Source organism: Mus pahari, chromosome 1, assembly GCF_900095145.1.
Source record: "Mus pahari chromosome 1, PAHARI_EIJ_v1.1, whole genome shotgun sequence".
In the NCBI taxonomy this organism is placed as follows: domain Eukaryota; kingdom Metazoa; phylum Chordata; class Mammalia; order Rodentia; family Muridae; genus Mus; species Mus pahari.
Genome location: NC_034590.1, coordinates 71,826,671 through 71,839,203, shown reverse-complemented (window position 1 = coordinate 71,839,203; position 12,533 = coordinate 71,826,671). Strand labels below are relative to the sequence as shown.

The 12,533-nt window shown below is 52.7% G+C and overlaps 1 protein-coding gene across 2 annotated transcripts in view; it reads left to right on the top strand.

Annotated features, from left to right (window-relative positions):
* Nucleotides 1–375: 375 nt before the first annotated feature.
* The window catches only part of P2ry6 (pyrimidinergic receptor P2Y6), a 37,619-nt gene continuing 25,461 nt past the window's right edge, over nucleotides 376–12,533 (top strand). Inside the window, exon 1 of one of the 2 annotated variants that reach the window (XM_029543788.1) lies at nucleotides 376–489. The gene's annotated coding sequence lies outside the window, so the exon portion shown is untranslated. Of the gene's footprint in view, nucleotides 490–11,186; nucleotides 11,326–12,533 lie in introns of those variants that run through there. The other variant, XM_021222670.2, reaches the window with a different exon arrangement.

The following is a 12,533-nucleotide window of genomic DNA, read 5'->3' as shown; positions in this document are numbered from 1 at the left end:
CACACACACACACACACACACACACCGCAGAGAGAGGAGGGAGTGGGAGAAGGAAGGAGTGGGAGGGGAAGGGGAGAGAAACAAAGAGACAGAGACAGAGAAACCTGTAAAGAGGGAAACTGAGGCCAGGAAAGTGCTGGACTAGCTGCTAGGGGATCCTGGATTCAATCTAGCGGCATGCCCCCACCCTCGGAGTCGTCCTCTGCAGCCTGTGGCACGGCGTGTTTAACAATCTATTACCGCCTCCTTGTCCCACCAAGGGCAGGCAGCCCAGCCCTATCCAGGCTGGGCGGGACTCCAACGCTGGGTGCCAAGGCCACCGGGGCCACCGCTGCTCCCCGGTCATCCTGCTTAGTACCGCAAGAAGCCTGGTACTCGTGGGACCAGAACTGAAGCACCACCCATGATCCTTCATTTAAGTGGAGGGTTCGCTTCCCAAGGCGGCAGCCTTGACTCCGGACCCACGCGGGCTGGTGCTGCGCAGCGCAGGTGAGGGCGCAGGAAGGGCGGGGCGGCTGCGGTGGCGGTGGAGGGAACTAAAGAGACTGGAAGTGTGGGCGCGGGTGCAGGGAGTGCAGGACCGGCCTGTCGACCGTAGGCTCCTGGTTCCCCCCTCCCCCCACCCCCGGGATGGATAGGGAAACAATCCCTTGGAGCACACAGAGTAAAGAGTACTGGGATTACTGTGTACAGATGGTGTGAGCGTGCCTGTGTGCCACGGTGACTTTGCCATGGAGTGCAAACGGGTTCCTCAGGGTGGGTACTGGTGCACCACAAGTGTGCACTACCTGTGCTCAGTGGGGGTTGTGAGTTGTCTGCTTTGTCGGGTACAGGGGCCACCATTGCTTGGTGCTGAGCCAGATGATGGAAGGCGACCAGTATCTGTGTGTTGGTACCACTGAAAGCCTCCCTCCTCTTCTTTTCCTGCCCTCCCCTTCCTCTCCCAGAACCGGGGTCTGCTGTAGCCCAGGGTGGCCCTGAACTCCTGATGATCCTGCCTCCATCCATCTCCCAAAACACTAGAATTACTGCTGGTGGCTGCTGAAAGGTTTTCAGAAATCACAGATGACTCTTTAGTACCCAGGGTTTGGGAGAGTGCAAGCTCGCTCACCCTGGATGTAGAGGAGGAAGGAAGAGTGTCAGAAGCCAGGCTCCCTGACCCTTTCATCTCCTACCTGCTCTGATATTCAAGAGACACTTCTCTGAAACCTCATCCTTTATGTCCAAAGTTCCTCTGGACTCCTTGCAACTGTTTCTGCGTTTGTTTTCCTGTGAATGCATTGGTCTTCATCTCCGGGGCTGACTTAGGCTTGGCAGTCCACTGTGTTTATCCAGTGATGGGAGCCCTCCAGCACCCTGCCCCCAACTGACTGGGAAGGGCTGAGACACAGCGGCAGCATGTGGCTTCCCAGTTAGGTATATGTGGTGTGTACTACAGGAGGGTGTCACTTTCAGTGCGGGGGGGGGGGGGAGGAAGACCTGGACCTGGACCCGAGAGACCCTGAGGGGACATAGCAAAGGAGCTTCCAATAGCAGCCTGGGATGGCCAAGGCATCCTTATCATTCCAGCCTGTTTCAGACCTCAGTTCTTGCAGGAATGGGGGGGTGGGCATAGGCATGCCCCTTGGTGCCTCAGTTCTTTTCCTTGTAGAATAGAGATATTAGTAGTACGTGTCCTGTAGGGTTCCTGTGAGAATAGGCTCACTTCCTGTATATAAAGTGTTTGCACAGTACCTGACACATTAAAACACAGGTGGTGTCAGAACATGATGACAGTAATGGAGGTCCCCACATGACTAGGTCCCCACACACCTCCAGAAACTCACTTTTCACAGTCAATGGTTCTGAAGGGGTGAACATCTCAGAGCCCTCCGATTTGTGCGACTGCGGAGTGACATTCCTGTCCCAAACTGTGTCATCTCAGCTGCTTTCTCAGTGACTTCCTGTCTTCTGGCTGTCACAGGCTGAGGGGACATTGCAATGGCTAGGGATAGAGCGTGGGAAAGATGCTGAAGGAGAATGAGGGCAGCCTAGGGCTAAGATGGGTGCCTCTCCATTCTGAGAACCACTAGAGACAGAGAAATGGCCCGTGCATTTCGGGGGTAAGCTTAGGAACTGTGAGAGGCAGGAGCTGGCATCCTTCTGCCTAGAGCAAGGAAAGCTGGGATGAGCAAGATACAGATGTTTGATCCTTGATCCAAAGTGGTTCCTGGGAGCTGGGGGGGCCAGGCTGTGAGATCACAATTGAGCAACTAGTCCACACGGGCCAGGAAACCCCTCAGGTTAGTCTTTATTTCCCCGGGGCTAAAACATTTGTGTTGGCAGCGTAAGCGCCCCTATTCCTGCTGACTTCATAGAGCCAGTTTGGAGATGGTGCCCAGAGGCGTTGGAGGACAAGGAGACTTAAAAGGCAGCGTTGGGAGCTGTGGAAATATTTTGTGGGAGGGCATGAAAAAATATCTCCTGTGGCAGGGTGCTCTGAAGGGATGCTGGAAAGCCCAGGCAGAAGCAGGACCAGCCACTGTCTCTATGGTACACTGTCACCAGGCAGGGACTCCTCTTGAGAGGCCCCATGAGCTATTCCACAGGGTCTGGAGGACAGAGCCCTGCTGAGCAGCAGGTGTGGCCCCGACAAACTTAACTTTCTGAGCATCCTGGGATGCTGCTAGGAGGTGGGACTCAGTGATGCTGGCAGCACTTCTGGCCTGCTTTCCTTTAACCTGTAATTCTGGACGTACTTGCTTATGGTTCGAGTCCTACTGAGTGCTTACATCCATAAATCCACCACCTCCATTTCTCTGTATTTCAAAAGAAACTGAGAAGCAGAAATTTATAAAGGAAAAAGAGTTTATTAACAGTTTGGCTAAACCATGGGGAATGAAGGTCTAATTTCTACCCCAACATGCTTAGGGCTATATTAGAATTTACTGAAAGATACAAGAAGACCAGGTATGGCACATGCCTTTAGTCCCAGCACTTGAGAGACAGAAGCAGGAGGATAACAGTGAGTTCAAGGCCAACCTGGTCTACATAGTGAGCTCTGGAATAGCAAGCACTACATAGGAAGATCCTGTCTCAAAGAAAAGGCACAAAAGTAAGAACACATGTAAATTTAGCTGTGAGACAGGTTAATGGATCTTTTCCAGAGCCGCAGGTGACCTGGCCCGTGATTGCCCCATTTTCCCTTATAAAAAATTTTTCATTCAAACCCAAAAAGAAGAAAAGTCTTTAAAATCCCCCATTTTCGTTTGCTTTTGGTTTTCAGGATATGGGGGCTTGAAAGAGGATCTTGCATAGTTTGGGCTGACCTGGCACCTACTATTCAGTAGAGAATACTTAGCCCTGACCTCCTGATCCTCCTGCTTCTACCACACCAACGCTGAAATTACAGAGTGCTGGGATTACAGATATGGACCACTGTGGCCTGCAAGATCTGCCCCTCACCTTTTGTTTTCAGGGCCTCAAGTAGCCCAGGTTGGCCATGCCTTCTCCGTGTAGTGAGGACAATTCTGGAACTTTTCCACCCCCTGAGAGCAGGGATGCATCACGGAGCACCATGCTCAGGCTATGCAGTGCTGGGGACTGAACCCTGGGCTTCACGTGTGTGGAACAAGCACTCTACCAGTTAAGCCTCAGACCCAGCTCTAAGAGGAAATCCCCCCAGGGAAACTGGGAGGGGTAAGAACCCCACCTATTCTAGGCCTGGGAGCGTCCTTGGTTGCTGGTTCTGTTCTTCAACAGTGAGTAGAACCATTTCCCAAGTCTTCCCATACGCCTCTGACACATACTGATTTTTTGCAAGTAAATAAAAGGTAGGGACCTCATAACTGTAGGAAGAGGCCCAGTGGCGTGTCTTTCGATTGTTGTTTTGATTTCTCTGAGACAGTGTCCACTATGTTGCCTCAGCTAGCCTGGAACTCACTATGTAAACTAGGCTGTCCTCAAACTCACACAGCTCCACCTGCTTCTGCCTTTGTGCTGGGACTATAGGGGTGTGCCACCACTCCCAGCCATGTAAAAGTGTCTCTTAGAATATCTCTGTCCCTCCCATCAGGGATTCAGCCTAATTACCCTAGAAGCCTCAGATTATCCAAACATTCTAAATGTCTGTAGCCCAAGCTCCAACTTTCTATTCTCTTGACAGTAACATGTCCTGATCCCCACTCTACTGCTCTAGGATTCTACACCCCAACACCTCCCTGCCCCCCACCCACTTTGGCAATCTGACATTCACAAGCTACGGGGGGGGGGGGAAGCCTCAGAAGTTGGTTCAGCAGAAATATTGGAGAAGCCCGGGAAAGGTTGCTCTCCTTCCAGCTAGACTGGAAGAATGGCCAGGTGCCATGCTCCCAAGAATGATGAGGTTGCGTGAGCTCAAGGTCGCCCCCTCCCAATACCCACACAGGCAGTGGAGGTAGAGTAGGTGTGGCTCTCAGGGTGATTGAACACAGTGGAGGAGAACATTTGGGTATTGCTCAGGAGGAAAGAGCCGTGGAGACATTGGGTGTCTCTGAGCGCCATTGAGAGAAACACATCAGAGGGAACCCCAAAGGCCAGCCTGTTCTCTCTGAGACATACCTGCCTCCTCCATCAGCCTTTGGTAGACAACATTCAGTGGTGCTGCAGGAGTGTACATGCACAGCTGGGCTTTGGCTGTGTGGCTTTTATAGTCAGTCTGGTTTCCTCTCCTGGACTGAAAGCCTGGCACGCAGTACTAATATTGCTCACGTGCCTCTTTCCAGACGTCGGTGTAGTAGCAGAATGCCACTGTGCAGGGCACCCCTCAGGCGGTAATGCTGAGTATGTGAATGAGATATCCGATGAGTAGAAGCAAACACAACTACCAGGTCATCACCCGCCTCTCCCAGGTCCACCCACAGAGACCTTGATCTCAGTTCTAATGCTGACAGCCTGTGGCTGGTCTGTCCTCCGGGACAACGTAGGACCACTGAGGGATCAGGTGAGGGCTGGGTGTCTCCCACCCACCCCCAGGTATTTCCACACCAATCCTACCTGAATCTTCAGACTGAAAGAGGACCTATAGCTTCAGGGGCAGTCCAGGCCAGCAGACAAGATCACTCTAAAGGTGGTAAATGAGTGGAGGGAGTCCTGAGTCCCACACCTGGGAGGCAGGACGAGGGTGGGAGTGGCTTAGGTTCAAGCAGTAAAGAGATAGATGAGAAGGGTGAGGCAGGTACAAGCCCAGGTTCCCACGGTCTGCTCTTCCAGTCTCTCTGGCAGGATGGAGCCAATGGACACATCCTGGACTTTGCTCTCATTCCCTGCTTCCTCATCTTCCCCATCCAGTCATGGAACCCTACGGCTAACTCTCCATCAGTTCTCTAATCTCTACCCTAATTGCACTGTTCCAGCTCTGGAATCCTCCCCAGACTTTTCCCTCAAGCCATTTTACTCTGCCCACATCTGGCACAGTGACTTCTCCAGCACAAACCCACTGCCCTTTCTCTTCTTCACAGGGGTCACTGGGCTCCTGGCTGCTCAAGTGATCTTGAACTATTCCAGTTACCACACAATCACTCCAGGTGACCCTTCCTCTAGGTGACCCTTCCTCTAGGTGACCCTTCCCCCCAGGTGACCCTTCCCCAGGTGACCCTTCCCACCTTTCCAAGTGAATCTGACACTGGCTCTTCCTCACTTCCTGCTGTGCTCTGAGGCAAGAATGGTGTGGTTTCAGGGCCAGCTTCGGGGGGGGGGGGCTTCTGGGTTATATCAAAGACTCCACAGGACAAGGCCCTGTGGGGTAATAATCTAATATGTGGCAGCCACATGCCATGTACAACCTTAATGGGCCCTCTCCGTGGAAGCCTTGACTGCCTCTCACCGTGGCCCAATCTCCATTTGTCATGGCTGACGCTGACCTCTCCAGAGGGCTAGAAAGTAAGGACACCAAAAGAGAATCCCAAAGAAGAACGAACAGTTCTAACCCCTGGACTCCACTCAGAGGCCCCCGAAAGCTCGTGCGTCCTTTAGTTCTTGCCTTAACTCCAATTCAATGTCACGTGGGTGCCCCTCACCCTGTCTTTCTTGCCTCAGTGGCCAGGGACTCTGCCCCTAACCCCAGGACCTCAGCCGGGAGGAGAAAAGCCCTTCCATCCCATAGTCCACTCAACAACCTTGTTCCCGAAAAGCCTCTGTGCTCTGGAGTCCTCCCTCACCTAAGGCAACGCTGAAAGGGAGCCACAGTGTTTCCCCAAAACAGCGCTCTGACCCTCATGGGACAGACAGGCTGCAGTCTCACGGAACATGCAGACCTACAGAGCTTGGAAAGGCAGCTTCCTCTTGATGTTCATCTGATTGGCCTTTGGCTCAAGGTCCGAAGCTGCTACCCCACCTCAATAGCCCTGAGCATGGAAGCGTCACCAAACGCAAACACCCCTGGCAGTGCATTACTTGTGGGAGACTTTTACCAGGAAGTGTCACAACCTTGTCTTCTTAGCCTTGAGGTGGTTGGTCTCTTTGCTTCCCTTTCCCTCCCTCTTCCCTTCCCCTTTTCTTTTCTGTCTGTCTGTCGGTCTGTCTGTCTGTCTCCATCTATCTCTTGCGGCCGGAGCTCACTAATGTGTAACTGATAATGTTGCTCTCCTCAGTGCACACAGAACATGAAGCAGGATTATCCTAGTGATTGGCTCCACCCAATCAGGCAAATATTTGTCTCCTTTTTAGCTGGGGTGGCGGGACTTGGGGGTGGGGAGGTGTGGTGAGGAGCCATAAATCCTGTCTGCTTTTTCTCTTTCACTTTGCTTGGTCACCATGTCAGTCTGGGTTTCTGCTTCTGATAGGACCATGTGGTGGTACACGTGACCATTGTCTGAGCCATCCAGCTCTTGCTGGGCAGAGGAGCAGAGCAATCAAAGCACACAGAGTAACTCTTCTGAGACAGTCCGCTGGCTTCTTGGGCTTTCTCCCTTTCTCTGTTGTCTCTTCAGCCCCTTGAATCATGAGACACTGCTCCAATGGGCAGGGTGTGTGCGCCGTGTCAAAAGCATTGTGTTCAAATCCTTGCTCTGCTACTATGACACTCTAAGAGTGTCAGACAAATGGCTCCAAACAGTGAAGGATACCACTGCACCTCCCTTGGTTAGTGTGGGAGGGCTAACTGGCCCAGTCTCAGGGCTCAGAACGAACAGTTCCTGGCACATCTTAAGCTCTGTCCTGGGAGAGCCGGTGGGGAGGCTCTGGTTCTGTCTGGAATATTCGGTAGCCAACCTCCTCTCTGATGTTGGAGATGCCTTCTGGTTAGTTAGGGCGGGGCTTCAGCCTGCTGCACTGATGCGTCCCATGATGCTCCAAGGTGCAAAGTTCACTCTTTTAGCTCACTAAAGTTGAGCTGACCTGTGGCCAGGTTCATCCAGTAGATCCAGAAGGGAGCAGAGGAGCTTGGACTAGTGCCTGTGACCTCATGCCTGCCCTGCATTCCCTAGAGGCTGGATCCTGAGCTGAGCTGTAGACCAGCATCGTCAGCCTTTGTGTCTACATATTTAGCCCAGAATGGGCCTCAGCCTCCATAGTGTTGGGATCGCAGGCATGCGCCACCACATCTGCCAAGAACGTTGATACTCTCGGTCATCACTAAGTCACTCAGAGGAACCCACCAAGCATAGAGGGCAGGAGAGAACCTAAAACACAAGAAAGTGAAGGGTGAGGGTTTGACAGAGTGAGCCAGCCTCCTCTGTCTGGGAATGTCCCTGTTCCCTCTAGCATTTCCAAAGGCCTACCTTCTGCCCTTTGAACTCCAAAATGCAGAACGACTTTTCTGAGTTTTTAAACCTGACATCCATTTTTATGCTGGTGTGTATACATGTGCCTGTGCCGTGTGGAGGTGAGAGGACCACTTCCTGAACTCCGTTACGTCTTCTTGCCTCTTTGAGGCGGGGTCTCTCTTGTTTCTCCTGGTGCAGTGCGTGGTCCAGGTGCAGCTGTCCTGGTGAGTTTCCACGTGATTCTCCTGTCTTTGCCACCCATCTCGCTGCAGCAGTGTTGGGATTTCAAGTGCATTCCAGTGTATGAGGCTTCTCGCTCGGGTTCTGACTCAGGTCAGGATGTGTGGTAGGTGCTTCTGCTCTCTGAACCTTCTCCCCAGGCCTAGCACATTACCGTGAGCCAGGGGCTGAGCGGTTCTGTCAAAAGCTATCTTCTGAAGAACTTTTGCTTGTTTTCTCTGTGTGGTCTGACCTGGGCCTTTCTAAGAATGGGCCCACCACACCACTAAGTGGCCTTAAGTGATCTGTGCCCATGGGAAACCTCGTGACCTGTCTGTGAGGGAACAAAAGTCTAGCAGCCTTTGGAGAAATCAGGTCCTTTCCTTCCATCTCTTTCCTGGTTCTGCAAGAGCAGCACCATCTTGCTGCTAAACTAAGCTTAAACCCTGCATGGGCTCTGCTGGACATGAGTGCATAGGTATGCTATTGCGTGTGTGTTGTAGACCTGTGTACTAAGTCTGAATATGACGGGCATTCTTCAGTAGAGGTTACACCACGGGCATGGGTTCCCTGCTCTTCTGGTGGGTATCTGTACTTTCCTAAGATGGCAAGCAGCAGCCCCAGGATCCTGGTGGGATGGGTTGAAGGAGCTCTGTGGCTCAGCCAGAGCACCCCCTACCCCCAGTCTGAGAACACCACCCAGCTTACTAGCCAAGAGCTTGAAGTGACACCAACGCCCAGGGAGACCACATCTCCTCCTACAGAGCCCAACCAGGCATCTCCTATTCCAGACAGAACAGAGAATGGTATTGACCCTCTCACATCCTGAGGGTTGCAAGGAGCCACTGGATAAAGGCCTTGGGACCTAGAATATACAAGAGACCATCCCTACCAGTGGCTCCTTCTCAGTCCTCAGTGGGCAGGAAGAGCTCTCATCTATTGCTGCAAGAAGCACAGTTCTGCAAGGAAGGCCAGAAGGAAGACAATGAGCTTGAACCAGCCGTGGTCACCAGGACAGGACTCTCACAGTAGCCTGGCTGTGTGTGAGTGTCTGACGTATCGTAGGTGGCTCGAGGCAGAGAGGTCACTGTGGGAGAAGGCTCAGTGCCCATTGCTTTTCGGCCACTAAAGGTCTGAGGGTAGTGGGGCTTTTGGCCCTTCTAGAGAAGCCCACACCCAGGGCTGAGCTGGCAGAGCCTACCTAATCCCCTAAGCCTTCCTCCTCTTCTTATGCAACTGCTTTTGTTCTGGGGTAAGACGAGCCTGTGGTGCCTGCCACCTTACAAATCTCCTATGGCATCAGGGCGGGCTGCCCTGGGATTTCGGGCCTGGGAAACTACTGCTGTGGACTGGGAATTCTGGGGTGTCCTGGAGTGAGGTATGTGGACAGTACCTCAAAGGCACAGGTGCACACAAGCACTGTAGAGGTGAGTGCACTCCCTGACCAGCCCCAATTGTGCGCACCCAGCTGTCCTCCAGGTTGACTGCCACATCCTCCCTCTCGCTGGGAGCCGACCCTCTGGATACTACCCCCCACACACACAGTATTCCCTACACAGGGACAGGGGGATCTTCCTGTCAGTGACCTGCTGTTGGGTGGGAGTAGAGGCTTCTTTGTTTTCTATGAAGTCGCACTTACTTCTTATCAAGAGAATGGGCCTGCTGCCAGGAGCCCTGAGAGATCAGGGTCTCAGGATGTGAGGAGCCTGTGACACCCTCTGATATCTTGGTCTGCACATTGCCTTTTTGTTACTGTGATAGCCATTCTTCATGGCACTACCAAGATGTGGGTGCTTTCATTTATTATTGTTGTTGTTGTTGTCGTCATCATCATCATCATCATCATCATCATTCTTCTTACTGCTGCTGCTGCTGCTGCTGTTACTACTGCTATTACTAATACATCTTACAGATAGGGGAACTGAGATCCAGAGAGGGACAGACACTAGTTAAGGTCACACAGCAAATTCAAGCAGAGTTGACCAGTGCCATCTTACCCTTGGGCTAAGGGGAAATGCCTTCTGCCTCTGGGGTTTAGCGTATGAGAAATGGGCTTGGTTGGGAGCCTAGGGGATGGGGCAGGCTAGGACCACCAAGCAGGCTTTGTGTGGGGAATCTTTCTCTTCCTACACCTGGAGATGCTTAAGCTCCCTCACACAACTCCACCGTGAGGCTCTTCTTTTATGTATACATGCCAGGGAAGAGGACCGAGGGACAAGACACCTCTGCCAAGCCCCAGAGCCACCCCTCTGCTGGGGTAGGTCAGAGGGTATATTTCCTCTTCTGGCCTGCAGAGGGCTTTCAAGCCAGGCTCCGGGCACAAATCAAAGCACTGGCATTCCGAACTGAAGCAGTGCCCAGGAAGCCTGCCCGGCCTTAGCTCCTGGCCTGCTTCGATCCTGTAGGGCCTGAGGTACGGTCTCCTCCGGGCTGGGTGGAGAGAGAGACAGAAGGTGGTACAGGAAAGGGAGACCCAGCGAATCCTAGTTATGTCCACGTGAGGAGACCCTAGCCCTCTGCTCAACCTCTCTTGATTTTTCTCTGACGCTCTCACCTCAGATCAGAGACCTCGCTCTGCACTCTCACTCCTAGTAAATGACACCAGAAGGAGGGAAAGGGGATAAGGAATAATCCGATTGACAGGGAGGGGCTGTCCGGGCCAGTCCAGTACCCAGGCAGAGCTACCCACTGCCTTCTCTTGGTCCTGCCCAAGCCCCAGGATGGATTGAGGTTAGGGGGGGAAGAGAGTCGCCCCTGCTCTGTCCTTCTCCCGAGCCACCCTCCTTCCGAGGAGCCATCCTTGGTGCCTGGAGAGTGGCGTCTGGACACGCATGGTTGGAGTCACAGACAACAGATTCCTTAATCTTGGGGTCTGGGTCTCTCTTCATGAGCCTTCCAGGCACTGCTGAGAAACCAGGGTAATTGTTCCCTGTGGCAGTAATGAGCAGGAGCCAGGCTCTGTCCAAACTTAAGAGAGGCCAGGAGGGGAGCTGGTGTGTAGCTAGGAGCCTCCCTGTGCCCAGCCCCGGGCCTTGAGTGCTCCTTCCTTCCTTCCTTCTTTCCAGCAACCCTCGGGCTAGACTGATGGTCTGACGGTCCCGTCCCCATCGCTAGGCTGAGTGGGCAGAGCTGGGGGTGACTTGCTCCTAGCCCGGCAGTGGCTGACTCAGCCTTGTGCCAGACACTTGAGCAAGATCTCCAGATTGAGCCCGGAGAGACAGTGTCACTTCCCCTCCTATAAGTCCCAGTTACCTCATCTGCCACCTCCCAGACTCCTGCACTCTGTGGCACGAGAACTGCCTGGTGGCGGGGGCTGCTTCGGGGGTCTAACTTGCTCCAGTTCTCGTGGCTTGCAGGCGGTTGCTGTGTCAGAGGGAGTTTTCAGGTAAGGGTGCTTCCCTCCTCTGGTGTTCGCCCACTGTGCACACCATTGCAGTCCTGGGCTGGGTAAAGAAGGCTGAGCGGGTGTGGGGCCTTCTCCCTTCCTCTTCATTTCCTCTGCCTAGTTCTGCCCAGAACTAGGCTGCACAGCACTGAGGGATGAGGCCTGGAGTGGAGGAGGCAAGGACATGGGAACCTGGTTGTGTCTTGGGCGGGGAGGTGGACTACTGAAGCAGAGGGCAGAGTTTGACTTCTGAATGAAACAAGACATTGTTTCCCCTTTCTGGGACTCAACTTTGTACCTGTGAGTTCGAGTAGCTGAGTATGTGTCTGAGTATTGTCTATACTAGACGATATAGCATATAAATGTCTTCAATCCCAGCAGAGGTACACAATCTCTGTGAGTTCAAGACTAGCCTCTTCTGCATAGTGCATCTCTTATGAGTTGCAGGCCAGAAAGATCTTATCTCAAAAAAAAAAAAAAAAACCCTGTGTGTGTCAAATTTTAGAGAGTAAAGAGGGCTTGGTGGGACTCTCAGAGCTGCTCAGGCGCCTCAGCAGGAACTAGCAGGAAGGATGCTAAAATACATTGTAGCCTGAGGTTAACTCCACTGGGAAAATTGATTCCCTGAGTCCAGGCACCGCTTGTTAAGGGGAAAAGAAGCAGAGTAATTGGATGTATCTGGGAGCAGGGCTAAATCTTTCTGAGGGTTTCTGTTCACATTTGCCTCTGCTGACCCTGACGAAGGAAAGGCAGACAGAGGTCCTGTATTTGGTATTGCTATCTCCCAAACGTACAAGGCTAGCTTTGTACCTGGCTCAGCCTTCCCAGCGCCGGGATTACATGCATGTACCAAATGCTGTGCCTTCCAAGGTGCATCTGCATGTGTGTGCAAGACAAAGGTGTGAATGTGTAGTCTGTAAGCATGTGTAGCATGTGTGTGCCTGGACACACTTTCCAGTGCCAGTGGGAGTTCATACTGCTGAGACTCCATTTGGCTAGGGATGAGGCTCAGCTTGTTGCAAAGCACACCTGAAGCCCTGGGCTGGATCCTCAGCGCTACAAGATACTGGGCATGGCGGTGAGTATCTGTCATGCCCCTACTCAGGATGTAGAAGCAGGAGGATCAGAAATTCAAGGTCATCCTCAGCTATGTTCAAGGCCAGCCCAGAGAAATTTTTTTCTTTTTCTTTTTCTTTGTCTTTTTTTCT